General features: G+C 43.6%; 1 long non-coding RNA gene across 2 annotated transcripts in view; it reads left to right on the forward strand.

Moving 5' to 3' along the window:
* The first annotated feature begins 274 nt into the window (after positions 1–274).
* Positions 275–17,731, forward strand: part of LOC146798229 (uncharacterized) — a 123,171-nt gene continuing 105,714 nt past the window's right edge. For both annotated transcript variants that reach the window (XR_014968644.1, XR_014968645.1), the window contains exon 1: positions 275–660. This is a non-coding gene — a long non-coding RNA (uncharacterized LOC146798229). The remainder of the gene's footprint in view (positions 661–17,731) is intronic.

Genomic DNA, 17,731 nt, shown 5'->3' on the forward strand with positions numbered 1-17,731 from the left:
ACGCATGAAAGCTTTTCTTGACTTTATGGGGCCATGTGTTTGAAACACATGGCCCCTTAAAGATAAGAAAACCTTTTACCACAGACGTAAAGGAACCGAGCCAGTCCAACTGGGACGGCTCTAAAAGAGAAAAGTGTACATCACTAGATGCTCTTTTCCAATGGCTGGCCACCGCTTAGCATAAACGGTGACGCCAGCCAATGGAAAAGAGGGGCGGGGCTTAAAGCCCACTACAGAAATCTCCTCTAAATCATTAAATCTCCCCAGCGAGACTGCGCATGTCTGCGCAGTCTTACGCCAGGCGAGACCTAAAAACGAGCAAGCGGTCCCTTTAAAAAAGGAGTAAGCGAGGACCAGCGGACGGACATCACACGCTATACGCCTCAGGAGAACAGGGAAGAGAACGTGTTACAGAGACTTCCGGGAACGCCGAGGGAGGTCGGTGAAAGCAAGAGCATTGGCGGAGAAGATTCTAGGACTGAGGGAGAAACAGCATAATTGGTGAAGAAGACACCGGATCCAGGAGAGAATCGCTATTCCCCGGCATGCAGAGATCCTGAACCGGACGGTGGAGAGAAGACCACAACGACGAGAGATCAAACAACTCAGAAGAACGCAGAGACTCCCTGCCACTGCCCCGGAGAAACGTGGCTTTCCCAGGTGTGTGAGTGCCTGCGGGGTTATTGGAAAGGGGAGGGAGATTAAAAGAGGGACGTGAGGGGGATGGGGATGAGAAACGGGGTCTAAAGGGAGGAACAGCCTGTAACAACATAACACGAAAAAAAAGAGGAATGTGAGAAAACTAACCGCTATTGGTTGCTTCTTTCTTTTGGTTACTCCATATCCCTACTCCCCTCACATTATACTATAGATTATTTTGTCCCCCATACCCTTCCCTGTATAAACCGTAATATGCAAAAACACTTACCTGAGCTGTTCTTTTGTCCGATGGACAACATCGGCCAGGACTCCACCTCCAAGGGTCTGAAGCAGAAGACCCTGCAGAAGAGGAAACGGAAGAAAACAAGAAAGAAGGATGCATTGATAACTCTTAGTGCCAATAAAACCGACAACATAAAAACAATATTACTTGTATTGTGTCCCCTTTGTTACCACAGTCTACACCCTCCAATGGCTTAGCTCCTTTTTACGTAATAGAACACAGAGAGTCCACATGGGCCCTTTTCCAATAACTCAGAAAGCACTATGGCATCCCGCAGTTAGCGTCTCTGAGCCCCACTCTCTGTAATGCCTAAGTCTCTTCTCTGACGTGGATAGGCAGGAAATTGGGCTTTAACATCTGCTCCTATGCTGATGATACTCAGCTTTTAATCGCTTTCAAAGGAAGGAACGAGGACACTAGAGACAATCTAATTAACTGTCTGTCAGAAACAGAAGCTTGGATGACAGAACACCGCCTGAAACTGAATGCTGAGACATCTGAAATCTTACTCTTTGGAGGAGCTTACTTAATCTGGGACAATACCTGTTGGCCTCGGACACTTGGAGATGCCCCGGAACCAGAACAGGTCACAAAAAAACCTGGGCATCCAAATAGACAACGGACTTACCATGCAGGACCAAGTTAAATCACTGTGCAGTGAAAGCTTTGTCATGGTAAAGTTTTTACGAAGGCTTATTCTATGGATCCCTTCGAACTGTTGTGAGACCATCACTAAGGCACAAGTCTCCAGTAGGTTGAATTACGGGAACGCGCTCTATGTGGGCATGTCAGACTACCTGTTCTCCCGACTACAGGTGATTCAGATGCCGATGCCAAACTTGTCTGTAAAAAAGCAAGTATGGTTCGGCATCCGAGTGCTGGAAGGAGCTTAATTGGCTGCCTGTGCGCCAGAGAGCCAAGTTTAAACTCATTTGCTATGCACATAGAGCATTACACAAGCTTGGACCTGGAATTTTACAGGACGAAATTGAATTTTACACTCCCACACGACAACTGAGGTCTTGCAACTCCGCTCTGGCCAACACTAATCGTATTAAGAAAACCAGAGTAGGAGGTCAATCCTTCTGTACAATTTGGCGGCCATTCACTGGAACAAACTCCCCCTAGACCTTAGCCACATGGATGATTATATGTCATTCAGAAAGAACCTGAAAACAATACTGTTCTCTAGGTTGTCAACAGTGATACCTGCAGCTTGCTCATTGGGTCCCTACTCTAGTCTGCCGGGCCATTTGTTCACTATCATAACAGGACAATGCTTTCCAGTGCAGTGATCTCCCTCGGGATGATTGATGCGCTTAATAAAAACAAATACAAAATCCCAGGCTTGATTGTGGACTGTAAGCACTCCTTAGGGTGGGGCATGTGATCTACGGCTGAGAGTGTAATGTCCTCAAGGGACAAGTTTATGGTTTCAGTTATTGGGGCCTGAAGGTGTCTAAAAGAAAGCACATGCGGTACAGCCCCTCTAGGGGCTTGGTGTATGATTACATATTGTGTGATAAAAATGGGATGCCCTCTAAGATTTCTTTTAACCCCTTCGGTGCTCATGACGGAACGGTTCCGTCATGAGCCACGGTTGAGCTGTGCTCATGACGGAACCGTTCCGTCATGACCACGCCCGCGCAAGATTCCGTCAGCACAGCGGCGGAATCTGCGCAGCATGGAAGGGGTTAATAATTGCATTTTTTATGCTTGAAACTATATAAAAAGCACACAGACAAGTGACATTTATTTGTAAGTGCTTTACAATGATTACTGATCAATGTGCATATGCTTTAGTAACATTAATGTGTGCATTCACACATTGTTATTAATGATTATTACAAGAAGGTACATGTGGTACAACACCCTCCAGGGACTAAGTCTATGGTTACATATTGTGTGAACAAAATGTGATGCCCTCTAGGGGCTCATTTTATAGTTATGTTTTTAATTATTGAAAGTATATAAAAACACCCAGACACATGTGAAGTTAATTTGTAAGTGCTTTACAGTGATTGCTGATCAAGGTGCATATGCTTTAGTAACATTAATAAGTGCATTCACACATGGTTTTTATTGATTATTGCATTTACTCCAAAAATGATGGTGTTTTTGACATGTGGTTTATTGATCGTGACTCCTTTTAGGGAATCAAAGGTTCTTACGTAATGTCATCAAAGGTTTTTCTACCAGCCGTATGCATATTTGTAAATTACTGCATAGTATTGAGTAGTGTGTGTGTGTAATAAATGTATTTTTCCTTTTTTTAAATAGAAAGCAGAGACTGGACTATTTTTTATTGGGAGTTATTACTGCGTGTCACAGAATGGTGATTACTAGCCCACACCAACTCCCTTGAGTAGACCTTCAACTGCCCTGCTCTGCTACCCTGAGTCAAGTGCTACAATGGGGTGTTTGGTTCCCATTGGAGGACAAATGTAGGCTCATTAATTGTACAGGCCACACTACTAATGGCCTGTTTTCTAGGGGTGAGCGGAATTTGCGAAATTCACTTTCGCAAATTATCGCGAAAATGTTAAAAATCTCCGCAAACACGCGGAAATATCGTGAAGATGCGGAAGTTTTTTTCCTGCCCGTTCGCGGTATTTTCTGCATGGTTTCGGCTCGCCAACTTACCCATGTGGTTGCTCGCGGGCGCGGCCATCTTGTTTTCACTTGTCTCGCGGTGCATGATCGCGAGAAGAAAGACGTGATCGCGCGACGAATGACGTCACTGCGGGCGCGAACTGTCGCGAGACAGCGCAAATGGCTACCAACAATCCAACATCTCATGGAGAACGCGACTGGATCGGGAAAACTTGTCGGCGAACACGGGGATTCAGGTAAGGCGATCGCGCGCACGCGAGAATGTATTATTTTACAGCGTGAGCAAGCAAAAAATTACCGGTAAAATGCAGATTGCGGAAATTTGGACATTTTCGCGCTCTCCGCGGAACGTGAAAATGTCAAATTATCGCAATTTCCACGACCGGAACGGAATTTTAGCCCAGGCCTACTGTTTTCTCACAACCTTCACTGGACACACAAAAGCAATCCACACTATACATTTTAAAGACTATATGGAAATTACTGCACTAATCTAGTGCACATAATATGCATATAAGTTACTATAAAAACACACACAACAGTGATAATGAAAGCAATAAATAAGTGAACTATTAAAAAGAAATGCAACATTGTAATGGTGTTTGAGTAACTTATTGCATTGAATGATGGAACCAGTGGGTTAACCATCCCCTCCCCTCTAGCCCCTAGCGAAGCTGTCTTATCACCAAAAGTGCCTGTCTGAATTTCTTGAGGCGGCCCCTAGCCAGCACAACACCTCTTATATTTTGTACTTAAAGATGGTTGCTCTCTGTCTTAGTTTTGGCCTTATCAAGCAAGTTGGTAAGGCTGTGCTGACTCCATAAGCTGATGGCCTTTGCTGGGGGTATTTGCAGTCCAGCTTGTATGAGCAAATGTCCCAGGCAGAAAACTGAAGATTTTTATTTGCCTAATACATGTATATATTAGTCTTAAATACAATTGTCTGAATATTTTGAAAAGGGCATATTTCATGATGAATAATGTAAACTGCAAGAAATTGCATATTAATTCTCTTGCACCTCCCCTAAATTCTATCAGACAATACAAATCACATCAATACATATATATGAATAACTGATGGGCTATGCAAGTGTATACAAATGCAATCAATACCCTCAGGTACATGAACATACAAACATATGAAATACAATGGGGGTACATAAGCAGAAAACGCAAATATCATGTCAAAGAGGGCTACTGGGAAACATCCCGGGCAGCTATAGCAGCTGTCATAGCAGAGGAAACCAGGGTCTCTGAGGCTGACAAGGAGGCACCAAATGTATCATCACATGATTGTCTGTATCTTCTGCAGCACCCTGTAATGCAGAGGAAATGGTGGGTATGCACACACAAGGCTCTGAGCCCATGCGAGGGGCAGTGCATTGATTCCATCAGCCCTCTTGTGTGAGTCAAGGGAGCAAAACAGCAGGAGGAGAAGTCTATCCTGTTCCAAAACAAACAATGCCAGCCAAGGAAAGCCAAACCATTCCATTCAAACATAAGCAAAACTTACACTGATGAAGAAAATACCCAGCTCAAGTCCCACATCTTCATTCTCCAAACATGGGATGTAAACCATTATTAAATGTCAGGAGACTGAGCTCTGCCCAGATCCCCATGCCCTGAGGAAGGGTCACCCACATGAGAATCAGAGTCTCACTTGATGGGTAAAACATGCAGGAACCACCTGGGTGTTAATTTGGACACAAACCACCGGATGCCATTAGAGAGGTGAAAACAAATCCAGGGCTCAATGAATGGAAGCCATTTCACTCCAGTTGGAAGAATTCTCCAATTCCTCTAGTCATCAGAGCCCTTGAACTGAGTACACTCACACGATCATCTCCAACCCCTTTGTTGGTATCACTTATCAGGATCATGGGAGAGTGAGGAGCTGAGAGACGCCTGTGCCTAGATGCTCTGGAACCAACCACTTACTCTTGAGCGACAGGAATCGTGACCTTGTAGTCTTTGGAATAGGAGCTTCAGTGTTTCAGAAGATGAAGAACAAGGGGCTTGAGGCTGAGGTATGCACAGGGAACCATCAGTAGGTAGGCCTCCATCTGGCCCCATGATCTTTGAACCAGACCAGAGTCAACATCACAGCCTGACTCATCAGGGTGCACAGGAAAGACACCCACATTTATTTCTTTGGAGGAGGTAGTAACACCTGACCAAAGTCTGCCTGGAAAACTGCCTCTTTAAATTGAAGGCTTTGAGAGGGCACCAGGTAATACATCAAGACACCGAGAAGGAAACCATGGTGCAAGTGCTCATTGCAGATCTGCCGAACAACCTCAACTCACAGATTAGACAGTAATCCGAATAGGTTAAGTTCGTGGTGCCCTGAGACTAGGACATACTCGCTAAAGGAGCCAGGATCCTTGTGAAGAACCTCGAAGCTGCGACTAGACCAAAAGGCAGCAATTTAAACTGATGTCACAGACCCACAATGCAGAATTAGAGGGATCTCTGCGTGGCCTGGCAGAGTGGAACATGAATATAGGTGTCTAGGTAATCCCCTGGAACTACAGCTGGCAGGACAACCTGACGTGTCACCATCTTTAAGGTCAGATGCAGCAGGAAGAAGTTAAATCTTTTAAGGCTCAGGATGGTGCAGAAGTGGCTTAAATAGGGTACAGTAGAACGTAGTAATCCTGCCCATCAAAGGCAGCAACACAAAAGAAGCTTTATCCAGCCAGTCAGGTACGCTCTTCAAAAGAACCCACCAATGATGCAGACACCACAGAGCTGATAGTGAAAAGAAGAACTGCCATGGAACCCCCGTTAACTGTATCCAATATTCTGACTCCACAACCTCGACCTCCCAAGCATTCAAAACGGAAGAATCCAAGGAGTTGAAGAATACCTTCTGCCAACTACCTCCAAACTGGGGCAAGATTGGTAGAGCAGCTTTATAGTCATACTTTGGAGGAAAAAAGGTGTGGTTGCAGGCTGAAACTGAGACTTGTTGACAAATGGGGACCTCAGTCATGACCCTATCTTTAAAAGAGCTCTCCAGAACTCCTGGATGATCCACAGAACCTATGGGAACTAAACCCATCATTTGCTAGGACCATCAATGCGTGTAAGGGAGATGAAGCCGTACCAACTTCTGGGAGGTAGCCTCCTTACAGGAAAGCATCCAGACATGTCAGGTGGCAGCTACGTAGAAACTAGCAGGAGCAGGTGCAGCACATAGGCGGTAAAATGGAATGCCTAACAAAAACAGACTTTGTTAAAGCATGTAAAAGTGCAAAGTGCATCCATATCTACCAATGCATCTCCTCCACCAAGGTCTAAAAGTCCTTTAGGAGAGACTTTACATTATATTAAAGATAGAGTACCCTCTGCTGTTCATTATACGAATATTGCAAGTCACTAAGAAGTTTCATAACCATATAACCCTTATAAGGTAATGAAGCTCCGAATTGAATTGCAATATCCTTCTTGTGTGCTTTATCCCATATGACACAGGGTCCTCCAGCAAGGATCTGTGGCAGAGGGTGGAGGGTGCGGGTTTAAAAAAAAAAAAAAAAAAGTACTGTCGCGCCGCTTCCTTGCTGTATCCCTCCTCCGTAGTCCTTGTGCTGGTCTGAACAGGCAGCACACCCAGTGTGATTGATCTAAGTGCCATGGTTCAACGCCCAGATGCTGACTGATAGCCTAGGCATGTTCTCCATGCAGGCTTTAATACAGTCTGCGTGAAGAACGTGCAAAGTCTGAATGAATGTTTGGACGGCCGGCCAAACATTCATGCGCACTTACACAGTGTGCTCACCACTCCCCTTGCTCCTGTAGTCAGAGCAGCCCCGCCCTGCCCTGAAAAGCTGTAGCAGCAGGACAAAATACGTTATTATCACTTTTTTTGTCCTTTATTTCACTGCTAAAACAGTGGAGCGACGCTCCTCTGGCTTAGAGGAGGAGCTGCCACTGGCAGGTTGGACATGCACTAGGCTAAGGCCCGGGTAAAAGAGCGGACAACTGAGTAAGCCATTGGTATGGATGCATGTGAGCGAGCATACGCGCATGATAGGGATGCCTCCTCAGGGAGATGCTTAATAATGAATACTAGGAGTAGACAGTAGCAGTGGCGGCTGGCATGACTCGCAGGTGGCGGGCTGTGCGCGGGGGTCGCGATGTTGAACATTGTAAAACAAAACAAAAAAAAGCTTATCAACTTACCTTGCCGATGGCGCCAGGGACTGTTTCTCTGCTCCTTGCTCTTGCTCTCCTCGTGGGAGAAGAAGCCAGAAAGGAAGCTCACCTGATCAATCAAATTGCTGCAATGAAGCACTGTGATTGGTAAGCACCCAGGCTCCCCTGACCAATCACAACACTGCATTGCAGAGTTGTGATTGGCTTTGAGCGTCCTGGTTCGACGCTCAACCAGGGAATTGGGGTCTGGGCTTGTTCTCCATTCAGGCTGTAATACAGCCTGCATGGAGAACGGGGAAAGTGTGCATGACTGGTTTGGGCAGCCCGAGAGGACCGGCCAAACAGTCATTGCGCACTTAGGAGTGGGCAAACAACTCCTGGCCTGCTCCATCTGCAGAGCAGCCCCGCCCACCCGTCCGCTACAGAAACATAAAAATGATAATAATTCAAAGTTATTATCATTTTATATTTCCTTTCCTTTACACTGCTCAAAAGCAGTGGGGCGACGCTCCTCTGCCGTAGCGGAGGAGCCACCCCTGGACAGTAGTGGGTGTGGAGGAAGGTATGATTCTGGGCTGCATGCTATAGTTCATCAGTGCGCAATGAGTGAGCATCATGGTAGAGAGCGAGACCTTATCATATACAGAAGAGTATATCAGCCAACTATTACAGGACCCTTCCAACAACTTTCTTTCTTCTAACACTCCTAACATTGACTTCACGCTCAATGACAAGGTAGCCCGCCTAGAACGCCTTCATAAGAAATTAATACGCACCCAGTTGCATGGCCATCTGCTCACTAGATATCTCCAAGCCAATATCATCCCGGTTGGCCTACAAATAAGGAACGAACCAGCAATTTTTGTGGATGTACCCAAATTCAAGGAGGGCTTCAGCTTTGTTGCAAACAACTGCTCCCAGCACTGGATGGTGCTGGGAGTAGAGATGGCGGCAGAAGAAGTACAGGTCCTGATGAGGGAAATCGCGTCTTTGAAAGCAGAGATCGCTGGTGACTCCACCTTAACTAACGCCAATTTTGAGACAAACACCTAGACGAAGAAACTTGAAAAATTAGCACAAGACGTCCGCTACTACGACAAGAAACACACCTACCCGTACCTCCAGGAAGATTATTTTAAACAAGATAGTCAGGAGTGTTTCACATACCGAGGTAGAGGAGGTTTACGGGGTCGACAGAACTATACTACATTTTCTGAATCCTCATATAGTCGGAGAGCAGGCAGGCCCCAGCTCTGGTTACGGATACCAGGAGTACAGATATCCACCCCAGGATACTTTTCCTATTTTAGGACAAGGCCAATGGAGACCACCGAGAGGACGGGGCAACAACTGGCCCAGAGTCCTCCAACGTGGACAGCCATCGAACAACATGAACTGGGAATCAGGCAGAGGCAGAACCCAGAAACAAGTCCGGTTCCAACCAGAGGAACACGGGGAGATATCGACCAGACGAAAAGTGTACAGGTGGTAAGGAGACCACCTAACCCTGTTGTCAACATCTCTACTTACGATCTTAAAGAAGATGAAGTTAAGATCCTGAGTAAGGGTCTTTCGTTGGTGCCCACAGCCCATCCTAACAACTTTGCAATCAAAACCGAACTTCACAGATTTTTTCGGAACCTTTGTCTCCGATATTACTTTAGACAGTCCACCTCCCAAACTACACCATCCCATACCAGACTTAGGACTCCTTCAACTTTTGTCCCACCAGCATATGCCATGACCAACAAGATTCTGGCCTATGAGAGCGTGGTACTGAGGGATGTGGGCAAGATACTTCAGAAGAGGAAACACACGCAATACAATATCAGCAAGGTGGAGAACACGGCACTCCTGGCATTGAAACAAAATAAGGAGATAATAATCAAACCAGCGGACAAGGGTGGTGCCATTGTAGTACAAGATGTGACGAATTACAGGATGGAAATACTGAATCAACTGCAAGAGGGTGTGAGCTGCAGGAAACTAAGAACGGATCCATCAAAAGAACTGGCACTGGAGATGCTCACTCTCACCCAACACGGCCTGGAACAAGGTTTCCTCACCGACCTTGAATTCCAATACTTGAACCAGAAACAATCAAGACTCCTGACAATATATACACTACCTAAAATCCACAAGGACATGGCTAACCCACCTGGACGCCCCATTGTGTCGGGATGTGGTTCCATGGTGGAGCCATTGTGCAAATACATTGACTTTTTTCTTAAGCCTATAGCTGAGAACACACAAGCATTTCTTCGAGATACCATGCGGACAATCAACATTGTGGACCAATGACCCTTTGATCCCACCAGACAACTGCTGGTTACCTGTGATATAGTGTCACTCTACACAAGTACCCCCCAACAATCTGCCCTTGATGTCGCTGAATCGGCTCTGAACCTAAGAACTGCGCCCATGGCAGTACCGACTGAGTTCATCATCGGACTTTTACAGATTGTCATGATGAAGAACTTTTTCATCTTTCAGGACAACTATTACTTACAAACTAAAGGATTGGCTATGTGGGCCACTTTTTCTCCAGATCTAGCCATCACTTTTATGGACAATTTTGAAAGAACCTACATTATTAATGACTCTAATTCCTACGCCAACAATGTTGATATGTGGATGTGATACATCGACGATATTCTCAAGATCTGGACGGGGCCATATCTGAATTGAATTCTTTCCATACCTGGCTGAACCTAAGAACACCTGACATACAGTTCACCATACAATCGGATGTCAAACAGATAGACTTTCTTGATCTCACTATTAGCAATGAAGACAACAAGCTTTACACAACACTCTACCGCAAACCTGCGGAGCGCAACTCACTCCTCCAGTATGACAGCTACCACCCAAGAGGTCTCAGAGACAATCTGCCATTTGGACAGTTCTTGAACATCCGCAGGAACTGCTCTGAGATTTCAGACTATATGTCTGAATCAGAAGATCTTTGCAACCGCCTCATGGAAAGAGGCTATCCGGCAGATTAATTAAAGGAGCCAGAAAGCGGGCTTGGTTCAGTCCTCGTGAAACTCTACTGCAACCCAAAGAGAAAGGAAACAAGGCGATACAGAGGATGATATGCGTCATAACCTTCTCAACCAAGAGTAATGCCATCAAAAAGGTAATTAACAAACTTTTGGGCCTGATATCTGATGACATACAACAGGAGACCCTACCAATGCACTCATACAAGAAGGCTAAAAGTATCAAAGATCACATTGTACGGTCATTTCTAGACTCTCCGGATACTCTAACTTTGCAATCCCTGTGGAACCTGCCACCCATGCTTGAACATTACAGATGTGGTCAGTGTAAGGCATGCGTCACCACAATCCAGACCAAGCAATTCAACTATAAACAGCACACGCTCCACCTTAAGTCGTATACCAACTGCAACACCTGCAATGTCATTTATGGGATCCTGTGCCCCTGTGGCCTAATCTATATTGGCCAGACTCAGCAGAAAATAAAAGTCTGGATATTACAACATTTTAGTCGCATACGTTGTGAAGTGCAAGGAGCACCCCTAGTCGAGCATTTCAAAATGGTCGAACATGGTCCTGACGATCTACAGTGGTTGGTTTTGGAGAAGACGACCCTGGGACCTAGAGGAGGCAATATAGGGTTTATCATGAACATCAGAGAATGCAAGTGGCTGTCCCTTCTGGACTCTATACAAAGTGGTCTCAACGAAGTCGACAGCAGCCATGCCCAATTGGCAACCCTGACATCTGAATGAACTGTCTCAGACCACTACACACTAACACATATCTGAATATATCAATCAGCTCTGACATGCTCACTTCATATTTGTGCCAGTTTGAAGTGCCTTTCAATGTCACTTTACCCTCCTGCGTGAGAGGTACGCATCAGATATCTTCTATTTAACATCTGCACCAGTTTAAGTGCCTTTACTGACACCTTACCCTCCTGTGTGAGAGGTACGCATCCGGCATCTTCACTGCCAAACAAACGTGTTTTTGAGCCTCGCTGATCTTGACTACTTCGTTTTCACTCATTTGACACTTTTACCCTCCTGTGCGAGAGGTACGTGTTACCTAGTTTAACCTATCATTTTTTTTTTCAGTTAAATAATTTTTATTAGATATAAGGAGAACACAGGATTACAAATATAAAATAAGTCGATAACAATCGAAATATAAGCATACAAGTATATGTAAATAGTAACTGCACACTAGGTGAATTATACAGAAAAGGTTACAGCATATGTAAACACTTTCAGTAATGTGCCTAAAAAATAGTGACAATTTAAAAAAAGAAAGCATACCAAAGAAGAAATAGATCAAATTATTATACTACAGTGGTATACAAAAGGCCTGTGTAAATGTTAGAAAGAATATAATGTTTAAGAGAAAGTATTTTTTACTAGCGGAAAGAGAAAAGAGAAAGTAAGAAGAAAAGAAAAGAAAGGAATAAGGAGAAGAAAGGAAGGAAGGGATAATAAAATAGAAAGAATAGAAGAGATTATAATGATGTTGAAAGAAAGGTCGAAAAGGGTAGCCATAGTAAGTCAGATTTCATTTGTAGGTGGATGGAAGACTGAGGAATAGAGGCAATTCTATGTTCATCACATATATAATTCCACCAATGTAAAAAAGATAACTTAGAATTATCTTTCCAGCATGTTAGTAAATCTTTAAAGGCCACAGCAAGAAATAAATCAAATAGAAGAGATGCGGGAGAAACTAGAGCAAAGTCAGGCGACATAGTACCTAAAAAGACATTAAGCATATTAAATTGTATTTTGTGAGAAAAAATCAATGAACATTTTGACCATATAGCATTCCAAAAAGCATACACCTTAGGACAATAGAACAATAAGTGTAATAAAGAACCTTCAGCATTAAGACAAGAACAACAGGATGATGTGACAGAGCGATTGAACTTATGTAACATAAGGGGAGTAATGACGACTCTATTATAAATAAAATATAGGGACTGTGTGAGATTAGCAGCTTTGGAGGTCTTGAATAATTTCTGCCAAAACTTATCCCATTGCGATGTCGACAGGGTCAAAGAAAAATCCTGTTCCCACTCGAGTTCCACCTTAGATTTATTCCGTGTGCCAACAGGGGTAGATAAAGATTTATAGATAAAAGAGGCACTTAGAATAGTATCAGTAGAGACTTGATAGAATGAAGAATCAGGAAGAAAGGAAGTAGGAGTTGGTAGAGAGAGGAATTTCTGTATACAACCCTGTAAAATTGAAGCTAAAATATCATACTGCTGAATACAGGAATCAGGTAACTGAAAAGACTCTTGCAACTGATGGAAAGAAAGAATCACATTATTGACAAACATTTGGGTGCCGATTCCGATCCTGGAAAAACCGGGTTCGAACCGTCGGTCGGAGCGTTTTCTCCGTCCGACTCGTACCCGGGAAAAAAACATTACAAACATGCAAGTACGATTCGCACGGAAACACCATTTCCGTACGAATCGTAAAAAACACCGACCGACGACAATATACATACAAATGTGATCCGGGAAAGCGCCGACGTGACGTCGGGATGCATTCAGGCTGCGTTTCACGAACCAGGAAGTACGATTCGAACCGACAGCAGTCCGGACGGCAATATTTTTACGGCACCCAAAAAGTGCCGGAAAAGCGAAGTACGCCGCGATGCGAGCGGAATTGGGGGCCCAGTACGTGCCGTACCCCCCCCAGCCCCCCCCAGCTGGGGGTCCGCGCTGTATATACGGGGGTGGGGGTACGCACCGTACATTCGGGGGTGGGGTGGGGGTCCGCGCCGTACATGCGGGGGTGGGGGTACGCACCGTACATTCAGGGGGTGGGGTGGGGGTCTGCACCGTACATACGGGGGTGGGGGTACGCACCGTACATTTGGGGGGTGGGGTGGGGGTCCGCACTGTACATACGGGGGTGGGGGTACGCACCGTACATTCGGGGGGTGGGGTGGGGGTCCGCACCGTACATACGGGGGTGGGGGTACGCACCGTACATTCGGGGGGTGGGGTGGGGGTCCGCACCGGACATACACGGAGGGGGGCTGGGGGTACGGCGCGTCCATCCGCGGGGGGGGCTGGGGGTACGGCGCGTCCATCCGCGGGGAGGGCTGGGGGGGACGGCGCGTACATACGGGGGGCTGGGGGGGGACGGCGCGTATGCTGGCACATGTCTCCATGGTTGCTATTGAGGTTCGCTCCGTGCGGTGCTTTTTCCATACGGTTGTACAATCGGACGGACGGGAGTGATCATACTTGCGCGCTCGGACTTCATTTTTCCGATTCGTACGTAAAATCGTCCGGGGACGTGTCGGACACTTTTTCCGACCCGAGGACGTGTAGGGGAATTTTCCCAATGCGATTCGTATGTATTTTTTCCCATGCGAATCGTACTTGCCAGTTTGTACGGTACTTGTACGATTCGGACGGAAAAAAATCCGGATACGATTCGTACGGAGAAAATTTTTCCAGGATCGGAATCGGCCCCTTGGTGTACATAAAAAAGACCCTTTTCTTTCCATTGTTTGTAGTAGAATGATTTGTGACGGAACTTAATGTACTTATTGAACCAAAGCGATAACGCTAGAAGAGATTGATAATTATCCAAATTCTTAAAGAAAAGTGTATGTAGCAAAGCATGAGAATGTTTCAAAATAGGATATTTGGAAATAAAAGTACAATTAGTCATGTGGACAACATCTCGTATTGAAAAATCATTTAACAGTGAGCATTCAACAGTAACCCATGAAGGCTTAGATAAATCCTGATAATCTTTAGACAAAGCATAAAATTGACGAATCAGAAAAGCATTGTGATATAAATTAAAATCAGGGAATCGAACTCTCCCCTCATTTTTGGGACGAATCAGTTTAGACAAGGCAATACGTGCATGTTTGTTATTCTATAGAAATTTAGTGCGTAACGAATTAATCTGAGAGAAATAATATTTAGGAATTTTAAATGGTAACATAGATAGTATAAACAAAATCTGGGGAACAATCATCATTTTAATTGTATCAAGTCTGCCCCACCACGAAAGGAACAAAGGAGACCAGAGGTTTAACAAAGAAGTAATTTTAGGTTTTAAGGCAGAAAAGTTATGGGATAATGTGTCACGAATGTTGGGGGAGAACCATATGCCAAGATATTTAATTTTTTGGGGACACCACGTGAAGTTAGATGCTTCAAACATATACCTATAACATGAAGGGTTTAAAGGTAAAATCTCAGTTTTAGAAAAGTTTAATTTATAGCCTGAAACCTTAGCGAATGATGAGATTTCCTGCAAAAAGGGGGGTAAGGAAGATACAGGATTGGACATATAAATAAGAACATCATCAGCATACACAGACAAGTTAATTTGGTGGGTCTTGAGACTAAAGCCAGTAATGAGAGGATTGCTTCCAATATGTTCCAGAAATGGTTCTAAGCATAACAGGAAAAGCAATGGCGAAAGGGGGCAACCCTGACACGTACCTCTTTGAAGGGAGAAATAGGGGGAAAAAAGACCATTAACAAAAATACATGCTTTTGGATTAGTATATAGCAATCTAACATATGATATAAACTTCGGACCAAAGCCAAACCACTGTAATGTATGTATCAAGAACTCCCAGTTAACACGGTCAAAGGCTTTTTCTGCATCCAAAGATAGAGCAGCTAGTGGGGAAGGATATTTTTTACTAAGAGCAAGAATATTGGAAAACATTCTGGCATTGTCAGAAGCCAGACGACCTTTAACAAAACCAACTTGGTCTGGGTTAATGAGAATAAGGATAATTTTCTCTAAGCGGGAAGCCAATATTTTTGCAAAAATTTTACAATCATAATTAATTAACGAAATAGGACGAAAATTATTGCAATATGAGGGGTCTTTATCTGGTTTGGGGATTACAATAATAAGGGCTTCCAAAAAAGAACCACAGGCTTGGGAATTGGATATAAAAGAATTAAAAAGTTCTAATAATTTGGGAGCAAAAATTGAGGAGAAAGCAGAAAATAATTCAATTGAAACTCCATCGGGGCCAGGAGCCTTTGCTTTTTTCAAAGATTTAAGAGCATCAGTTAATTCTTGTAGGGAAATGTCTTCTTCAAGAGGTTTAAAAATATCCTGGGAAGTTTTGGGCTTGGGGATATCTCGGAAAAAAGAAGTAAAATCATCTTCAGAGGGCTTGGTAGTTTCTGTATATAGGAGATTGTAGTATGATTGAAAAGTGGAAATAATGTCAGAGTCAGATGAAAGGAGAGTATTGCTTGATTCTGAATGAATGGGGCCAATCACTTTACGTTCTGATTTAATTTTTAGATAATTTGCTAGCATTTTCCCAGCTTTGTTTTGGCCTCCATGATATTTCGATTTAGTCTTAAGGAGGATGTTGCAGGCATCCTGAGTGACTATTTTATTTAGGGTGGACTTAGCTTTAATTAATTCTTGTAAAGAAGAGGGAGATTTCGAAGTGTAATAATTATGTTCTAACGTTTTTAAAAGGGTCAGGGTTTCTTTATATTTAGTATGTAATAACTTTTTCTTTTTTGAGGAATAGGCAATAGTGAAGGCTCTAAAAGATGCTTTAAAAGTATCCCAATTGTTGTGTAAGGAGGAGTCTCTAGGGTTATGAAAAGTGAAGAATTCCTTAATGAAAGAGGATGCTTCTTGAATAAAGGTACGGTCTGATAAAAGGAGATTATTGAAACGCCATCTGCCTTGTTTACATGTGGTGAGAGATAGGTCAATAAGGGTGGAGACAGGAGCGTGGTCAGATATAAAGATAGACCCAATGTCAGAGGATTGGAGACAAGGTAGCAGTGATTTGGAGACTAGGATATAATCAATACAGGATCTGGTATGGTGAACAGGTGAAAAGAAGGTAAATTCAGAGGTATCTGGGTTACACGTTTTCCATGTATCAAATAATGGACGGGAGGAGATGGCTGATTGAAATGATTTGTGGGATTTGTCAGGTTTAAACTTACATTTGGATTGCCTATCAGTAAATGGATCTAATCTATTATTAAAATCACCACCAAGCACGATATTAGAATTGGAGATTGACAATAGTTTCAGCTTTATAGATTGCCAAAATTCAGAATCTGGATTAACAGGACCATAAATATTGAAAAAAGTTATTTGTCTTTTATTTATGATAGTCTCTGCCAATACCCAACGACCATTCGGGTCACAATCTGATGATACAATCTGTGCATTAATAGATTTATGGAACAATATAGCGACACCACCATGACGATCAGTAGCAGGAGAAAAAACAATTTGATTAACCCAATGGCGTTTAAGTTTAAGGGATTCTTTGTCATTACAATGGGTTTCCTGTAAAAAAGCAATCTGGGTGTTAAGTTTAGCCAGGTGAAACAGTACCTTTTGACGCTTGACGGGGTGACCAAGACCACGAACATTCCACGAAGTCACATTAACCATAACTCAGGATGTAGGTGAACATGAGGGAATAGGAGTACGGAACTGCAGAATTGACAAGAAACAAGAAGGAAAGAAATTGTTCAATATGTAAAAAGAAAGACCCAATATTAACAATAAAATAAGTACAGAAACACAGAATTATCAATGAGGAAGAACAAGAAAAAAAGAAGAAGAGAGAAACAAAAGGAAAAGAAAAGAGAAGCAAAAGAGGAAAGTAGAGACATGTAAACAGATCAAGGAATAACATCCGGATCTGTAAGAGAGCGAAGAAAAGTCTAAAAAAATGAGGAGCATAGTGACGCCAGAGGACACGGACCACACTAATAAATAAAGAGGAATAACGAGAAAGTGAGCCTCATTAAAATTAATATAGTAAACCAACAGCAAGATATGAAATAAACCAATTAACTGAATACCAATAAACAATCCAGAAAAGGAAGAAAAAAGAAAAAAAGAAGTCAAGGGTTAGTATCCATTCCACGTGACGGGAGACCATGAAGATAGAGTTTAAGTTTTTCCGGATCATCAAAGGAACGAGATCGACCCTCATGTGTAATTTTGCAAAGACATGGATGCAG

The sequence above is a fragment of the Triturus cristatus genome, chromosome 9, assembly GCF_964204655.1.
Source record: "Triturus cristatus chromosome 9, aTriCri1.1, whole genome shotgun sequence".
Classification (NCBI taxonomy): Eukaryota; Metazoa; Chordata; class Amphibia; order Caudata; family Salamandridae; genus Triturus; species Triturus cristatus.